Genomic DNA, 19,854 nt, shown 5'->3' with positions numbered 1-19,854 from the left:
GGTAAGACTTTCTAACTATGATTTGAGAATATGAGTTGTATTTTGAGTTTGTGTGTTTTGAAATTATGATTTGAGTGTAGAAAATTTGTTTGGTTATGATTTTTGAATAGAGTGTTGAATTGAGTTTTGAATTGAGTGTGGAATTGAGTTTTAAAAGTTTGATTTGAGAAAATTTGTTTGGTTATGAGTTTTGGAAAGAATTTTCAAAACTTAATTCAAATTGTTATAACTCATAACAAAACACACTACTTTCAAACTATTGAAAATTATGATCAACACTCATAACCAAATTTTTTTTTTTAAATTCAATTAAAAAAATTTATTATTAACAGAAAATAAAATAATCAATTTTTTAATTGAAAATACTACAAAGGAAATAATTTTTTTTCAAAATAAATATTCAAAAAATTTAAATCATAAATATTTAAATAATTTAAATAATCTAAAAATTTAATAAGTAAAAAATTAAAATAAATATTCAAAAAATTTAAATAATTTAAAATTTTAATATTTTAAATTTAAAAACAACTCTACACTCAAATCGTAACTAAACACATAAAACAAAACTCAATTAAAAAATTATTTTTAAAACTCATAACCAAACACTTAACTCAAAACTCCATACTACTTTCACAACTCTACACTCACATCGTAACCAAATACATAACAAAAAAATTAAAATATTTAAAAATATTTTTATAAAATAGAGTTTGAATTTATTGTTATAAAATATTTTAAAAATTAAAATGGTAATATTTAAAAATAAAAATATTTAAAAATATTCAAAAAATTCAAAAAATCGTAACATATTTAAATATTAAAATATTTAAAATCTTAACAAAAATAAAATATTTTTAAAATATTTAAAAAATTGATTTGAATTGAGCTTTGAAATATGTGTTTGGTTATGAGTTTTGAAAAGTAATGATTATATTTTAAATTGAATTTTAAGAAATAGGTGCAGAATTATGATTTGAAAACTCAAAACAAACACCACACTCAAATCAATGGTGAAACTATAATTTGAGAGGCTTACCAAACGGAGCCTAACATTTTACCAACTTTCCATAACACCACTCAATATTTGTTCATTTCACATGTAGATGGGATTGCAAAACAAAATAAATTATTCAAATTCAATCCGTGTTTGACTTATTAAAAATTTATTCAAGATCAAATTTTTATATGAATGAGTCAAACTTAAACACTTATTAAAATATGTTTAATTTTTAAAACCAAGCTTAAATAAATTAATATTTAACTCGATAAACATATATGTATTATAAAAATCAAATTATTCAAGTTTGGCTCATTAAAAAACTTATTCGAGATTTACTCATCATATAAATAAGGCAAGTTTAAATATATTTTAAAATTCATTAATTTTCAAACAAAACTTAACCAGCTTACTATTCGATTCGTTTGTAACATTGATGAATAAGTTTATAAATAAATGAAGAATCTAAACTACTAATTCACAAGAAAAAGTGCCAACGTGGCAAACGTTGGCTATACGGACTGAATGTCCGGGTCCAACCTGTCGAGGAGCTCAGCTATTAAAATAAATACAAAAGGATTGTTTAACAAAATATTTACTATACAAAGGCTTAAATAACAAATTAACATGCACCATTCACACATCTTGTTTCTTGCCAAATATAGCTTCTCTAGTCACAAGCTCAGTCCCCCTTACCCACAACTTAGCCATTTCAATCCCACCATCACAAACAAAATGTACCTCTTTGTTCTTGGTAATAACCACCCGAAACACTCCCGGTTCGCCGCCGTCAAACTTCTTGCAGTGATTCCACCAAAATGTCGAACTAGGACCCACCTCAGCCCCCTTACATATCACATTTCTCTTGCTTGATTTCCCCCAACTCAATAACCCAGAAACCCTTACCATCTTCAACACTTTCCTATGGGGACATCCTTTCCCTTCCTTTGTGTGCTTCTTAACAAATGCCCTGTCCAACACAAGCTTTCACGCAAGTTCGTCCAATATCACACGTTCTGCTTCATTTCCCACACCGTTTTTCCTTGCTAGTGCAAGCGCAGTCTCAAGTCTTGCATTCTTGTGACAACCCTCACTACTGACTAGTGCTAATCTATGATTAAGCATGTTAACTGACTGACTGACTGAATTACTAAACTGATTGATTGATCGTGCTAGTTTGAATGCAATTTTATCTGTTGACTGTTAAATTATTTGTTCATGTTTTATTCCTTAAACTGCAAATTGAAGGCCTTATCGGCGGCCAAACCAGAAATTGATTAGTGCTTTATGCTAATTGAGATTTATATGATTTTATGGTGTATTTAATTGAAATGTGATTTGGTATGTTTAAATTGGATTAAATAATGCTAAATTACAAGAGTTGGCCTTATTTGCAACTTTGCCACTTAGTGGACCACTTCCTTACACATATTGAGGCTTGAATACACTTAGGCAAAACATTTCCTCAGCCATCTCCTTAGACTCAAACCGACCAAGAGAGAAGAGATGGAGAGAGTAAGAGAAATTGAGTTCCATCTTGTAAATTGCTTGGTGAATTGAAGAAATTGAAGGTTGATTTCATAGTTGAGCTTCCTACACTTGATATTCAAAGTCTAAGGTAGAGAATCCACCTTCTTAAACTTGTCTTTAAGTTAGTTCTTGCTTGATTCTTGTTATATTGAAAATTGGAGTCAAAATTAACTTAATATGTTGAATTGAGTAGGAATTCATGCATGCATGTTGCCATTCTTGAGTTTTGAGGATTTTTGTCCATGGAATTCCACATGCATGTTCATATTATAGTTCTAGTTCATGAATTCCTTATGATTTTGAAAGGATTGGCTCATTTGCTCTTGTAATAAAAGTCTTGAGGTTGATTAAATCCATGCATGTTATGTTTTACATCATGTTCATGAGATTGGTTTGAAATTGTGTTTAATTGAACTACCTTTGGGCTTTGATTTTACAAATTGAGCTTTGAATCATGTTATACTATGAGTTTACAAGAGTTTTCCAGAAAATTGGCCCAAAAGGATCGAATTTGGTGTTTTAAAACTTGGTTTTGAGCTTGAGGTTCGAATTTGGAATTTCTAGAATTTGGACTTCCGCTCGAGCGGGGTTACTGGCGCTCGAGCGGGAAAATCGTGTTTCCAGCACTTTATACTGTTTTACAGTCCGCTCGAGCGAGGACTTGTGTAACACGCTCGAGCGGGTATCGAGCGCCCAATCGAGCGTGATTTTCACCCATCCAGTACTTTTGGCATGTTTTACAGTCCGCTCAAGCGGGGTAACTCGCGCTCGAGCGGAGTATTTTGTTTGCTTGTATGCTCAAGCGGGTAAACCCACGCTCGAACGGGACCTTTATTTTCTGAAAATTCTGAAAATGTTTTTAAAGTGCATCTTTGCATCCTCATTTCATCCTAGGCATTCTTAGGCGTAGTTTAAGGCATCTTAATGAGAATATTGATGTAGAACTACACCGAAGCAAATTAGGGATTAAATTATTATTTTTCCCAACTGTGTAGCTTAGTGTGTGTTCACTCTGTAACTGTGTAGGGTTGGCATCCGAGGATGCATACTAGCTTATCTGTAGCCCAGAACTCTGTGAGCAATAATATTGTAAAGATATGTTCGAAAATGAATATTTTCTGAATAATCAACTGAACTGTTTTCTGAACTGTTTACTGTTAACTGAATGAATGTTTGTCTTCTATTCTGAACTGTGTTGTGGCATCCTTAGCAACTACTGTTACTGTTACTGCTACTGTTACAGAGATCTCTGTCAGTTCTTATCTTGGAACTTCTGTTTACTGTTACGATAGCCATCATTGACTGTTCGGTCCTTTAAGACCTACTGTTTACTGTACTGTTCTACTAATGGATGTACCACATATGACTGTTATGACTAAATGACTGATATACTGATTCAATGAACTGTTTTCGTTACTGTAAGAACATTCATTCTTAACCTCTTTACACATTATGTTATTCACTGGGCTTTAGCTCACTATTCATATATATATGTAGGTGTACAGGCACCAGACCGTTGCTAGAAGCGTCAGGGTAAACTCCAGTTTTGTCAAGCCAACCAACGTGCCTCACTGAAAGGTTCCAAGTCCTTCAAGCTAGGGCTTTTGGGGTGTTTTAGTTTCCCCCTTTTTGTATCTATTTTTGTAATTACAGTATAGACTGAATGGTGTTGTACTGTATTATTCTAATAGAGATTAAGTCCCTGTCTTGAATGATTGTATGTATTGTACATACTGTTTTGGTGCTGATTGTATATATATATATGAAAAGTTTTTTTGTATACAGACTGTCACAGCTCATTGGACATCTTTTAATTATTGTTTTGGCTTCCGCCAGCCCCTGTACTCTGTATTACTGTATTACTGTTAAGCAGGCCTTCGGTAATCTTGGATTACTGGCTGGTTACAGTGCTAAACCCATAGGAGCGGGTTTAGGTCGTGACAATTCTCAATGTCACACTTTGACCCATTTAAGATTAGAAGTTCACAAACATTCCCATGACCTCCCTTCGCTGCTAACATGAGCGGAGTGTACCCATCAATGTCAACAACATTAACATCATAACCCGCCCTTGTTAACATATGAACAGACTCAATATCACCACAACATGCTGCACGATTCAGAGCATGAAATCTAGCAGAGTTGTAGCTTCCCTTGATGAGTGCATATTCAAGAATAACTTTTTCTAAAACATCACTGTTCTTGTTTGATTCTGAAAGGGTAATCACAGTCTCACCATGTTTGTTGTGCAGGTTTAAGTTAGCACCAGCATACACAAGCAAACGAAAAGCCTCAACATGGCCAGATGCTGCAGCAACCATGGCTGCTGAGAACCCATTTCCATCCTGCTCATCAAGATCAATTTATGCCTTCTCAATAAGTTTTTTCAAGGCTTCAATGTCATTGGCTCGTGTGACAAACAATAAAGATGAAAAATTCGAGGCATTGCTAGAGTATGCGAATTTCTCACCTCGAATTAGTTCTAGAACTGCTTGTTCGAATACATGAGTCCACTGTGTGAATCCAGCAATTGATAAGGCACACTGACCCACTGAATCAACCAACCCAAAATCAGCACCAGCTGATGCTAGAAGTTTAAGAAAATCTTCGTGCTTATATCTCACAGAAATCATTAGTGCAGTCTCACCAGATTCTGTTTTGGAATTAAGATTACAACCACCGATGATTAAGTGTTGGAGAACTTTAGCTAAGCCAAGTCGCGCAGCCAAATGAATAGCCCGAAACTCTGTTTTCTCTGTCATCTGAACTGGAAATTCTATATCAGCGCCGCAAGTCAAAAGAACATCCATTGCCCTTGCATTGTTACATAAGATGGCATGGTGGATGACGGTTCTCCCAAGATGAGGGAGGTTAGGAGAGAGGTGTTGGAGGAGTGTGCGTAAGATAGAACCACTAGCTTCAATGTACTCCACAGCACACCAAGTAACATAGTAAGGCTCAGCTGACCCTGCTCCTACCTTAAACTCTTCTCCTGTAGCTATGTCCCATGACCAAGCTGTAGAGACATGGAACAACTGTATAGCTCTTATTCATTTTTTCTATGAAATACAAGTCCATATATATAGACTATCATACAGAGTTTATTCTAGACAATCCCTTTTCTTTACAACTCATGCCACATGCACTCTTGCTTTACAATTCATGCCACATGCACTCTTGCTTTACAATTCATACCACATGCACACTTGCTTTACAACTCATGCCAACACTCCCCCTCAAGTTGGTGCAAAGATGTCGCCAATGCCCAACTTGTCGAGTGAGTTGTAGAACACTTTACTTGACACGCCTTTAGTTAGCATGTCTGCCAGTTGATCTTCTGATTTAACAAACGGAAACTGAACTATCCCAGTCTCGAGCTTTTCTTTGATGAAATGTCGATCCACTTCAACATGCTTTGTACGATCATGTTGGACCGGATTGTGAGCAATACTAATGGCTGCTTTGTTATCACAAAATAATTCCATTGCTGAAGCAGGTGGGAAACCAAATTCTGTAAGTAACTTCCTTAACCAAAGGAGTTCACAAAGTCCCTTATTCATCGCTCTGAACTCAGCTTCTGCACTAGAAAGAGCCACGACCTTTTGTTTCTTACTCCTCCAAGTAACAAGGTTTCCTCCTACAAAGGTGAAATATCCCGAAGTAGATCTTCTGTCAGTATTGTTGCCTGCCCAATCTGCATCTGTATAACCACCAATATTTAGATGATTATTCTTAGAGAACATAAGTCCTTTCCCTGGGGCTGATTTCAAGTATCGAAGTATTCGAACAACTGCATTCATATGATCTTTACTAGGACAGTGCATGAATTGACTTACAACGCTCACAGCATATGTGATATCCGGTCGAGTATGTTCCAAATAGATTAGTCTTCCAACTATCCTTTGATACCTCTCTTTATTCGCAGGTAGCTGATCAGAATACTCTCCTAGGTGATGATTCTGAACAATTGGAGTGTCCTCAGCCTTACAATCAAGCATTCCAGTTTCTGCGAGTAAATCCAACACATACTTTCTTTGGGATAGAAAGATGCCCTGCTTTGACCGAGCCACCTCAATTCCCAAAAAATACTTCAACCCACCCAGATTTTTCATTTCAAATTCGGTCGCCAAATATTCTTGGAGTTTAGAAATCCCCCCAACGTCATCGCCAGTAATTATCATATCATCAACATAAATAATCAACGCTGTTATTTTTCCCTTGTAGTGTTTTAGGAATAGTGTATGATCTGAATTGCTCTGCTTGAAACCACATTGTTGCATAGCCATGCTAAACCGGCCAAACCATGCACGGGGAGATTGCTTCAAGCCGTATAGTGCCTTATTCAGTTTACATACGACTCCATTTTGAGAAGATGAAAATCCAGGTGGAACATCCATATATACTTCCTCCTTGAGATCACCATGAAGGAAGGCATTCCGTACGTCAAACTGATGCAATGGCCAATCTAGATTAGCTGCAAGAGACAATAATACCCTGACTGTGTTCAGCTTCGCCACTGGAGAGAACGTCTCATGATAATCTATGCCATAAGTCTGTGTGTACCCCTTCGCCACAAGTCTTGCCTTATACCTCTCAATAGATCCGTCAGCCTTGTGTTTGATAGAAAAGACCCATTTGCATCCAACAGTCTTCTTCCCTTTCGGCAGAGGAATAAGTGTCCATGTCTGATTTTTCTGAAGAGCCGCCATTTCCTCTTGTATAGCATGCATCCATTTCGGATCACTCAAGGCTTCGGGTACTTGGTTAGGAATATGATCAACAGACAACTGGTGTACAAATGTTTTGAGTGAATCTGATAACCTCTGAGATGAGACATGATTGGCAATCTCACATGATCTGGAGAGTATCGGTCTGGTGGTTTTCCACGGTTATGCCTGAAAGGTAATTGATAACCAACAGAAGTATCACAAGCATTATCAGGAGGAGGAGTAGTTACCTTACGAATATTCGCAAGAGATTGATCAGTCTCGGGTATTAGAGGGGGATGAGTGGGGTCTTCATCGTCGAGACTTCTACCAGGTTCTTCTCTACAGTCAGCCATACAAGCTGGTGTAGTTATGATTTCCATTCCACGGTCAGCAGACCTTCCTGATACATCAGTAGGAGCGGCGGTTGTAGTAGTGGTAGAAGCTGCGGTAGGCTCGGGATAAGCTACTTCTGTCCCCATTGCTAGGAAATCGAAAACAGCCCAATTCTGCTCTTCATTATGTCGTATCTCCCCCTGAAGAGGAGAATCGGTCATGGGGTTAGGGAAAAAGAACTCAGACTCGAGAAATGTGACATCCATGGTAACATAAGTACGTCGGGTGGGGGGATGATAACATCGATACCCTTTCTGATGCGTTGCATAGCCCAGAAAAAAACAACGTAGAGCACAAGGATCAAGCTTAGTACGTTGAGGTTTCGGGAGATGTACGAAAGCAACACACCCAAATATCCGAGGTGGGAGCATCAGGACAGAGGGTAAAGAGCCATGGCATGAGAGAGCCTGAAGCGGTGTCTGAAAGTCCAAGACTTTGGAAGGCATGCGATTCAACAAATAAACTGCTGTAACAATGGCATCGGCCCAATAACTACGAGGGGCATGGGCACCAATCAAAAGGGCCCGAGCAGTCTCCAAGATATGTCGGTTTTTCCGTTCCGCCACACCATTCTGTTGAGGAGTGGTAGAGCAACTGGTCTCATGAATGAGACCACGAGTGTTAAAATAACTCTTGAATGCATCATTCATATATTCGCCACCATTATCGGAGCGGAGAATCTGAAGCTTGGCAGAGAATTGAGTCTGAATCATGGCATGGAAGGACTGGAAAAGAGGAAATACGTCACTCTTATGTTTCAACAAATAAACCCAAGTCATGCGAGTACAGTCATCCACAAAGGTCACAAACCAACGAATCCCAGAAGGAGTTAGAACTGGAGAAGGTCCCCAAACATCGGAGTGTACCAAAGTAAATGGAACATTACTTTTATTCAAACTTAAAGGATAAGGCACACGGTGACTCTTGGCCAAAATGCAAGTGTCACATTTAAAATCAGACTCACTAATGGCAGAAAATAAATCGGGTAACAAATGCTTTAAGTAGCTAAAGGATGGATGCCCCAAGCGACGATGCCAAAGCCAAATCTGTTGACGTTTCACATTGGGCACTTGTTGTACATGATGAGCTTGGCCGGGACTGAAATCATCCATAACATATAGCCCCCCCCTCTTAGTACCACGACCAATGATCTCCTTGGTGAGAATATTCTGAAGAAAACAAAACTTGGGATATATTAGTGCACAACAATTGAATTCTTCAGTAGCTTGTCCCACAGATATTAATTTACTTGATAGGGATGGAACAAGTAAAGTGTTTGACAATGAGAGTGAGGAAGAGAGAGAGACAGTGCCAGCTCCTGTAACCGGATAAGTGACCCCATTGGCATTAGCAATATTTACCCGTTTTGGTTGAGTAATAGAAGTAAAGTCATTGGGATCAAACGTCATATGATCGGTGGCTCCCGAATCAAGTATCCAACCATTAAAGGCATCCGGAATGGAATTAAATAAAGCGTAACCACAGTTACCTGAAGCACTGAAAGGGGTAGAGCCATCTAGGAGATGAGAAGTACTTGTGGATGTTAGAAGAGACAACTCGGGCTCCGCATGTGCTAAAGCAGCCCGTCCCGAAACACTGTTGACAGCAGCTTCACTTTCACTTTGTTTCCGGGCTTTGAACTCGTCCCACCATTCTGGAAACCCATGTAATTTAAAACAGGTCTCACGGGTGTGTTTGGGCTTGCCGCAATAAGTACATCCATGACCTTCAGTAGATGGCTGCCCTGAGCTACGGCTGGAAGAAGACAAACCAGATTTGGGCAGCGCTGCACTGGACCGAGTTCCAGCTGCAGGCCGAGTTCCAGCTGCAGATTTCCCAATTGGGACCATCGATAGCTGCTGTTTCAGAGGCTGCGGATTGGAGCGGGTTCCTCCTCGAGATGCCATAGCAGCGCCAACCTGTCCATCTATGCTGACATCATCACGGACTGTCGTGAATCTTCACGGCGAACATAGGCATATGCCTGTTCGACTGAGGGGAACGGGTTCATGAGGAGTACGTCGCTACGAACCTTGTCAAGCCGATCGTCTAAGCCATCAAGAAAGGTATACACTCGGTCCTCTTGTAGAATGGAAGTAAATTTCTGAATATCATTGGGACAGACCATCGGATTGGGGCGTCGGAAATCGATCTCCCTCCATAAGGCCTGAAGGCCATTGTAGTAGGTTTCAATTTGCCCACCGCCCTGTCGCATCTTGGTCACCCGTTTCTTGAGATCATAAACCTGCGATGTGTCTGTGCCATCAAAAAAAGTTGTGGCAATGGCATCCCACACTGCTTTTGCCGTTGGGAATCGAATGAAATTACCAATCATGCTTGGTTCCATGGAGTTAATTAACCACCCTTTCACAATCGAATTTTCAGTCCGCCATTTTCGCCATGTTGGGTCAGTTTGTTGGGGCTGCTGGAGATCTCCATTGATGTATCCAAGTTTATCCTTGCCGGAGATATACATCTCCAAAACTTGGGACCACAGAGCATAGTTGGTGCCATCCAACTTGATGCCGATCGGTGCAGCGGAAATTTCATGGGTTGGTGCCTGGTTCTGAGTCAGGGTCTGGGACAGTAAATCTGTCATTCTGGATGTTAGGTCTTCTAGGGTTGGGTTGGTAATGGATGTTTGGTCTGTGGATGGAGTTGCCATAGTCGGCGTGAAGGTGTAAAGTGTGAAGCAGAAAGCCTAGGATCTCTGCTCTGATACCATGTAGAGACATGGAACAACTGTATAGCTCTTATTCATTTTTTCTATGAAATACAAGTCCATATATATAGACTATCATACAGAGTTTATTCTAGACAATCCCTTTTCTTTACAACTCATGCCACATGCACTCTTGCTTTACAATTCATGCCACATGCACTCTTGCTTTACAACTCATGCCAACACAAGCTCCGAGCCTCACTTTGATGTTCATACTAACACCAGACTTCTTTTAATTTTCAGAAAGTAAACATGTTAGATTAAAGTCGTGTGATTAGGATAAACTAAGAATAGTTCTATTAAATAAATGAACAACAGCGACAATTAATCCAAAATGATTACCTGTGGCAGCAGTCTGACAATAGAGATCTGCCTACCGACAATGGCAGCAACAAGTGCATTACAGTCAACATTGGTATGTAGAGATGGCTTGGAAGACCTAAGTAGCACCCGAGCATTTGCATTGGGATCCACTCCACACCACCACATTTAAAAGCATACATGTCATTTGATCGATCAATTTGAAGAACAATGCTTATTAAAGGTAATATTGTGACCCAGTATATCGATTCTAGTACAATGGTTCAGGGGTCCACGGGGTTACTTGTCAATGTGAGACTAAATTTTCACAAGTGCAGTAGAAATAGAAGTCCAATTGGTAGGCACTCAAGTCGAAAAGGTAATGAAGTACTTACAAAAATTAATTGGCCAATTTGGATTGTAACAGGAGGCTAATTTTTTATTGTTGGAACTTTTGGACAAACATGGCATATGTTGCTCAAAATCAGACCTATTTGGAGCAATAGTCAAGAATTTCAATTATTTTGTACACTCTATGCATACTATCCACAATTGGCAAATAATACCAACGGGCAATAAAATATAGTAAACAGGAAAGAAAGAATACAAAGAATTCCTAAAGAAAAAGAAAAAAAAGAGTGTATTTTCCAAAAATAAAATAAAATTCAACTTTAAAAGAACTTCAGTATGACGTCCAATTGCAAAACCATGTGGGTCGGGACCTGAGGGCCTTTTTTTTTTCTCAAGAGGTGATTTCGATAATCAACCAACCAACAAATTCGTAGCCCAGGTGACACACAGCCTCCCTCTTGCCCTAATGAAATGGGATAAAACAAATCAATAAGCTTTTTGATTGATTCAAGGTGCAGCGAAGGCAAATTCAATTAAGGAAAGGGGCGCTTACTTTTCCTAATGCTGAGTCATCCTATTCAAATTTAGCTATGCTAATGGAACAGGAAAAGTTTTCAGATGATATCTACCCCACAGAGGACTGCTTGCAACTCCCAATTCCTTAGGCACGTGACACCCAATTTGCTTTGATTTGTTACTAAGCTTAAGGGTCGACTATGCAGATTAGCTTACAGCTTACACTGACCCATTTGATCACCACTACTTACAAACATCACAGTTACACAGTTCGACAAACCTTACCTCTAGTAATTTCAGTCGTATAACAACTTGGTTCATCATTTCCACAATTTACATCCATGGTGGCAAAAAAATTGAACTATTCAATTCAATCATATGAGCTCCAAAATCATTCATTATTGCAATTTGTAGGGTTGTGTCATGTCACAGCAAACCACATGCATGAAAGAAAATATAACAATTACAGAAAAACATGAAGTACCTTGATAAGTGTGTCGACCACATCAACAAAGCCTCTACCTGATGCTGTGACAAGAGCGTGAACAGCTACATGAGAGCAAATCATGCTGGAGCCCATGAGAAGCTCAGCAGGCCTGCCTTGCCCCACATAGCTTGCTTCCAACAGAGCTTCCTCACACGCTGGCTGAGTTGCCCCACCATTCACGAGTATCTCCAATATCTCAATATGGCTCTCCCTTACTGCTGCTGTCGTCGCATAGGCCCGGCACAGTTTCTGGTTCACATTAGCTCCAACACTCTGTCATCATAAAAATGTATAACCTCAAAAAAATTGTTTGGAATGGGCATTTTTTTTCATAAGATAATTTCAAGTTAATACACTGATCGCCAATTGACAGAACAGTATGATGACAAAACATTAATTATGAGTGGAAATTCCCAACATAACATACTTTTAACATCAAGCTGAGAGAAAATTGGGAACTAATTTTTGAAATCCAACTTAAAGTTAAAAGGAGCTAAAATTCAACATATCAAAAAGTAAATAGATTTTCCAATCAATAACTGATTTTTCAAATTTCAAATTACTACCAATGAAAACCAACAGCTAATTAAGCTCCTAAAAAAATTTGTGAAATAAATTCAGATTGAAAAAAGAAAAAAAGAAAAAAATAAGTTTCAGATTATAAACCAATAAATCCACAAACACAATCAAAGTGAAGATAAGAACTAATTTTGATTTTTCTCAAAGAATTTGAACTTAGCTTATCAAATGACTCCAGAGCCAAAACCATCTTCCTTCAGAGTATGCTTCTAGCGAAACAGAGTGATAATTCACTGGATTACTCACAATTGGATCTCAAAGAGAAAATTCATAAAGAAATTTGAATAGTAGAGAGAGATGTAAATACAAGAAATTTGAAGAACTGATAAAATAATCACAGGAAAAAAAGATAGAAAAGCTCTCATTTGGACATCTCAGAGTATCAAATCGATGACAATATTTGAACAAAATGGGAAACAAACACAAAATTCAAACTCTATACCTTCTAAACAAACATAGATTACACACACACATATTGTCAAAACTACATAACGAGCTTTGTCTTCATAAAAATAAAAATTATACAAAAAAAAGAAAAAGAAATGCCAATTGATGACAATCTTCAAGCAAAATGCGAAAAAACACAAAATTCAAAGTCTATATGTCATAAGGGCATCTCCAATCCTTCATCCTCTCTTTCATCAAATTTAAATTTAATAAAAAAAATACTCAAAAAAATCTCCAATTTTTCATTAAATGCCCATCAAATGAAGGAAGAGTCATTTTTCATCAAATTAAGAACTCATCAAATTTGAATTTCATGAAAATTTAAAAATTCGAAGCATTGGAGATGATTTTCTTTTCTTCAAATTTTATCAATATATATATATATATATTTTAAATTTCCTCCTATCATAAATTTCATATGGGAATAGTACATATCAAATGAAAAAAATTGGTGAAGAATTAGAGATGTTCTAATTCCACACACACACACAAACACACAAAAATGAGACAGATTATATATATAAACACACATATTGTCAAAACTACATAACGAGCTTCGTATTCATCAAAAACAAAACAAAAACAATACCAATACCAATACCAATTGATGACAATTTTCGAACAAAATGAGAAACAAACACAAAATTTGAATTCTATACATTCTAATTCAAAATAATAATAATAATAATAATAATAATAATAATAATAATAATAATAATAAATGACAGATTACATATCCATAATGAGCTTCGTCTTCATCAAAGAGAAAAAGTTAAACAAAAAAAATACCAGTAATTTCCTGAGGAGCGTCATATTTTCGGCATGAGCAGCGAGGAAGAGAGCGGTGACCTCAGTCCTAAACTCTTCAAACTCAAATCGAACTTCACTAACGGACTCATCGCGTAACACGATCTCTGTTTTTCGAGTCTTCAAGCTCATGGTTCCAATGAAGTTGACATCAACGAAGGGGTCTGCAATGCATTCCATCGCAGAGTTGAGGTCGTCGGAATGTGCAGCGTCGACAAGCCGTTGCGAGACCTCCGCTTGGTAACACATTTGACCTAGGAAATTAATAACAGTGAATGAAATGAAAATTACAGGCAGATACTAATATACTATCTAATCACAGAGGAGAATCTGAAAGTCGAAAGCTATAGCAAATAAGAACCAAGAAGAACATCATCTTTTGAAGGAACATCGAAACACCGCAAAGAAGAAGCAAGAAGATCATCTTAAGCAATAAGAAATTCTCCATAGCGTATGAATACTGTACGTGTATGTGAGTATATAAATTCCACTAAAAACTGTACATGTATGCGAGTATATATATATGCATTTAGATATATATATATATATAGAGAGAGAGAGAGTGAGAGAGACATTGCAGAGAGGAATTCCGAATTTCAGGATCAATGAATAAGGAAAGAGAGAGAGAGAGAGATAGAGAGATTGCAGAGAGGAATTCCGAATTTCAAGATCAATGAATAAGGAATGAGTTAATTTTTTTAGTATTTGATTTTAAATTAAGAAATTACCGAATTTCAAGATCAATGAATAAGGAATGAGTTAAATTTTTGGGATTTTTGGTGAAAAGTCCTTCTCATGGGGCCTATTTTGTGTGAAGCCCACGGAATTAAATAATAACACCGAAAGTCTTGTAATTAAAAAATGTCATGAATTGACTGAAATGTCCTTTCATATAAGTGGGGAAATATGAAACAATTAACAGTAAAAATTTACTATCAATCAAAGTAAAATTTTACTAACACCACAAGTCCAAAAGTCAATTTGTGTTGATAAAATTTTCAATGATGCTACAGACCCCCAGTGAGGGTCGCACCCCCAGTGAGGTGGCGTGCCCCCACTGGCTGAAACTTAAAAAAAAAATAATAATAAATAAAATAGTTTTTTTTTTTTGCCCAATCACCGCGCGCCACCTCACTGGGGGTCGACCCCCAGTGTGGGTCCGAAGCATTTTTGATAAAATTTTATTGTGGTTTAGTGTAACATTGTATTATATTTTAGAATTAATTTTTACTATTAGGTTTGCCAAAAATTGACAACTCATACAGTGTGTTACCAACACAACTTGAGACATGAATGTAAAAATAAAATTTTACTCTGAAATAAGAATAAAATGTTACACTCTGAATCTAAGAGTAAAATGTTACACCATGAATTTAAAGTAAAATTTTACTTTGCATAAAAGTAAAATTTTACTCTGAATAAGAGTAAAATGTTACACTCTGAAACTAAAAGTAAAATTTTACTCTGTATAAAAGTAAAATTTTACTCTGAAAAACTAGTAAAATGTTAGACTCTGCACAAAAATAAAATTTTACTCTGTATAAAAGTAAAATTAAAATTTTACTCTGAAAAATGAGTAAAATGTTAAACTTTGAATCTAAAAGTAAAATGTTACTCTGCACAAAAGTAAAAAAGCGGTGGCAGTGTATGTGGCGGTTGAAGTGTTTGGCAATGACCACCTCTTGACAGTAAAATTTTATTGTCATTTTAACACCAAAGTAAAATTTTACTCTAATTCTCTCAAACAAAAAACAGAGCAATAGAACCAGAGTAAAAGTTTACTCTCATTATCTGAAACAAAAAAAAAGAGCAATAGAACCACAGTAAAATTTTACTCTGGTTCTGTCAAATGAAATCAGATCAAAAACAACAAAAATAAATAATAAAAAAAAGAAACCAAACAAAAATAAAAGAAATTAATCAACAAATCAACATATCTAATTGAGAAGAAAAACTTCTAAAACTCGATCAACAATCACAAATCTCAATGAAACTCTCGTTTAATTGAAAGTGTTGATCGTCAGCGACGAGATCGTCTATTGTTGACCAAGTGAGAGACCTTTGGCTGCGAGATCTTTAGATTTGGAGATCGTTTTCATCGATTTCATTCCTGATTTCGTTCATGCGAGATCTTCAGTTCAAATTTCAAATATTTCAAATGTATGATACGTATATATAGAAGGGCAATATTGTGATAAAAAAAATAGAAATTATAAAATGTTCTTATTAAGGTAAGCATTTCCTACTCGGGGGATTTTTGAAAGAAAATTGATTGGGTTATCCTTTACCCTAATAAAGAGGCCCAAAAAGGAGTTTTCACCAAAAATCCCTATTTAATTCAAAAACTTACAACTCATAACCAAACACATAACCCAAAATCCTATTCAAAGCTCATAAAAAAATTAAAAAATTTTAGAAATATTTTTTATTTAAAATATAAAAATAACAGGTGCAAAAAAAAAGACCAAAAAAAAAAAAAACAAACCGAACACTGTTCCGATCAATCGGCTAGACATCCGGGTTAGCCAAATTTTCCCGCCTAGAAAGGAGTTTTCAAAAGTGGGTGTGGAATTTATAATTTGAAAACTCAAAACAAATACCATACTGATATCAATGGGTGAAAATGTGTTTAGAGAGCTTCTCCAGACACAACTAATTTTTTTGTCAAATTAAGGATGAACCAAATCTTTCATTAATTGTTTGGGAAGAACTATATAAGTGCACTTTTTGACTTTTTGGATAAAAAAGTAGAGAAAAAAAATATGGTTGTTTGAGATAACTTTTTGATGTTTTACGAAAAAAAGTGAATTAAAATATTGTATAAAATAGAAAAATTACCGTAGTACCCCTATGCCTTATGCGTACTGACATTGATGCTCTAAGGAACAAGTACAGATTGCTTTGAAATGAGATGGTGCGTTTAGAAGATATATATATATATATATAGGATAGGGCTTCCCTATATATATTCATTGAACAGGAGGGTACTCACGGGTCTTGTTTCGATAATTCGAACCGATCAATGTGTAGAACTTGTCGAGTACTGTATGGCTGTAAAAAATCACGTTGATCGGATATCGATAGCTATGTGATCAAATCAGTTTTGTAAAAAAATGGACGATAAAAAATAAACGGCTGACAAAAATCTAATTTGATCACATAGCTATCGACATCTGATCAACGTAATTTTTTACAAACATATATTACTCAACAAATTTTACACATTCAACGGTTCGAATTATCGAAACGGGACCCGTGGTGGCCCCTCATGGGCCCAACAGTACCCTCAAGTTCGATAAATATATATATCTAAGTTTTTTCATATGATATATGAAAAGTATCCCACGGGCCCCCACACGTGAGCATGTACCATCACTGAAGGGTACAATTTTGGCTTGTATTTTTTTTTTTTTTTTTGTGGATATTTTTTTGTAATTTTTTGGCTTTTTGTTTTTTATAGACTATCCCAAACAGACACTAAATTTTCAATAAGTTTTTTCCTTTTAATTTGATTCCGTCCCAAAATAATAGTCTATTTGGAGAATTTAATTTTTTTTAGTAATAAAATTATTACATTTAAAAAAAATTAATTTTTCAAAATTACACTTTGATCGTGTACGGGGAGCAAATATTCAGGCAAGCCCGTATTCCTTTCTTCCAAGGTCCGTTTTTGTCCGATCACCTGTGTGCACAACAGTAGTGAGCTACCCGGCAGTGTGTGGCCGGAAAACCCCTCCGACGACCAAGTTAGCACACCCCTGAGGATAAAGAGAGTGAGGAGGAGTTGAGTGTAAGTGTTTCTCTTACCAAAATGTTCATGCCCAGCATGGGGGGCGCATACATGCTTATATACCTTTTGCGCCCCAAATCTACTCCCAGTGATCTCTCGACACGTGGTTCTGCTACCCCATCTGTCAGCACAAATCTTGTTGAACATCACCTAACCCGACTGCCAGCCCACTCTTCTGGGAGCTCGGCAGTCGGGCTGCAGCATCTCAGCTGTCAACAGCCATGCTGCGATTCATGCCTAGGTGCCCCCAACAACCGAGCTCCTTTCCAGCCATGCTCGACTGCGTTCCGGCGAAGCCAAGCTTGAGATTAGTCATACCGGTCAACCAAAGTCCTTCCTGCCGAGCTTCAGGCATGAGCCTTCACGCCGAGCTATGGATGCGTGCTTTCCAACCGCGCAACGCATAAACCGTGGAACCCTTACTTGACCGGCCTCCGTGCCGACAAGGTGAAGTAGCTCGGTTCCACATGCCCTTGCCATTGCCGAGCAAAAATCACTTCTGGGTGGACCTGGGATACCACGGCCCAAATGTGTTCGGCCCACATTTGCCTAGTATTATTACCATGGCCCAATCCAAACCATATTTTTCCCTCTCAATTGCCCCTTAATTCCATCCGCGCCAGCGTGACCAGGATTACTTGTGCCGACCGGGATAAACTCTTCCTCGGTTGATAATTTGCAAGAGGCAAACCGGGCTAATTTTCGCACTCGGTTCCTTGTCTTGCTCGGTCGACGCTTCGTCTGACCTTCCTGTCTCTTCAACTCTGACACTGTCATTAATGGGGTCACGTGTCAATCTCCCATTGGTCCTCGAGCAGCCAACCCAGCCGTCCTCTGAAATTCGAATTTGGGTGGTTTTTCTTCCTCAATAAACATGCCCCCTCCCTCTTTGATTCATTCTCACTAACATCCATCCGTTTCAAGCGTCTCTGAGCTCTTGCCCTTTCTCTCTCGCCATCCCTGAACTCGCGCTCGAAGAAGGAGCCTCTGTCTTTCATTAGTAAGTCCCCCAGCCCTTGTCATTACTATTTTCATTTCAGATTTTTTTCTTTATAGCACCAAATCCGTAGGTTTTAGGGCCTCCCCCACCCAAAACCTTCAATGCCCCTTAGTTTCTTCGCTGTTCTTCAATTTCCTTGATGAACAATGAAGATCTGGGGCGGACCGGGCTCCAGATCTTCATCTGATCCCAAAAATCATTCAGACCGAGTAAATCTTTAGTTTGTCCCAACCTTAGTAGAAACCGGGGTAGCAAAAAGGACTTGGCCGCTCGACCGGGCTAATCTCTGGTTCGCTTGAGCGACCAAGCTTCTTGGCTAGCCTTTACGACCGAGGTGGTTCGGCACAATCCATGACCGAGCTCAAGTCTAGCTCATTTTGCGCGACCGCGCTCCCACTTACAATTACTCTCCGTTTTCCTGCAAAGTCCAAGGGGACCAAAGACCAATTCTGAGGCTCTTAAGGACCGAGTAGCCATTAATTCCCAGCCTGTGCCAAACCACCTCAGCCGAGCTAAATTAGTCGGTCACATATGGGGAAATTCCACTTCCTTGTGGAAACACCTGCTGCCTTGGCCGCCTTCAGGGAAGAATACGGTATCCCGACAGATGTCCATATAGAGCTCGTCGAGATGGAAACAACCCCTTGGGGCAGGCTTGACCAATGCCCCTTCACCATGCTGTCAGTAATTAAAGGAGGCCTCCGCTTCCCGGTCAACCCTTTGATGACCGAATTTCTGCGCCGCACCGGGCTAGCACCCACCCAAGTATCAACAAACACTTACTGAATTATCAACGGCATCCACGAGCTAAACAACCGGCTAGGCTATACTGAGGCATTACACACTTGGGCACATCGGTGATGGCCTCGCTTATTATTTAAAAATCAGACTGGGTAAAGAAGAACTAGTAACCGGCACCCCAGATAAAGACTTGCACGACGATGACCTTTTCTGGGTGTCTGGCAATTATGAAACAGCCGATGTACCGGGCTGGTTGATCAGCAAGAACTTTGGTTCCACATGTAAACCGCGCTAATTTGCTCGGTTAATTTCCTGCCTTCAACATTCTGTACTTAACCATTTTTCCTGTTTCTTTTGCAGCTATTCAAGCCTTGCAATCCAATTACCAATATCCCAATGTAGAAGCCATCCGGACCGTGCTCCGTTATAGCCACCGGGATTGTAACGAGTTGCTCGGCTACACTCCAACCTACAGATACTCAGCT

At 38.1% G+C, this 19,854-nt stretch overlaps 1 pseudogene across 1 annotated transcript; it reads right to left on the bottom strand.

The window, feature by feature from the left end:
- Positions 1-1,633: 1,633 nt before the first annotated feature.
- Positions 1,634-14,087, bottom strand: LOC114310280 (uncharacterized; annotated as a pseudogene). The gene is made up of 6 exons (XR_014341522.1): positions 13,821-14,087; positions 12,001-12,278; positions 10,694-10,829; positions 10,538-10,577; positions 4,444-5,543; positions 1,634-2,074 (listed from the first exon to the last, which is right to left on the bottom strand). The product of XR_014341522.1 is annotated as an uncharacterized LOC114310280 (transcript).
- Positions 14,088-19,854: the final 5,767 nt, after the last annotated feature.

This window comes from Camellia sinensis, chromosome 10, assembly GCF_055761805.1.
Source record: "Camellia sinensis isolate YWXY chromosome 10, ASM5576180v1, whole genome shotgun sequence".
Taxonomy (NCBI): Eukaryota; Viridiplantae; Streptophyta; class Magnoliopsida; order Ericales; family Theaceae; genus Camellia; species Camellia sinensis.
Note: the sequence above shows the minus strand (reverse complement) of the source record. Positions and strands in the feature narration are given on the sequence as shown.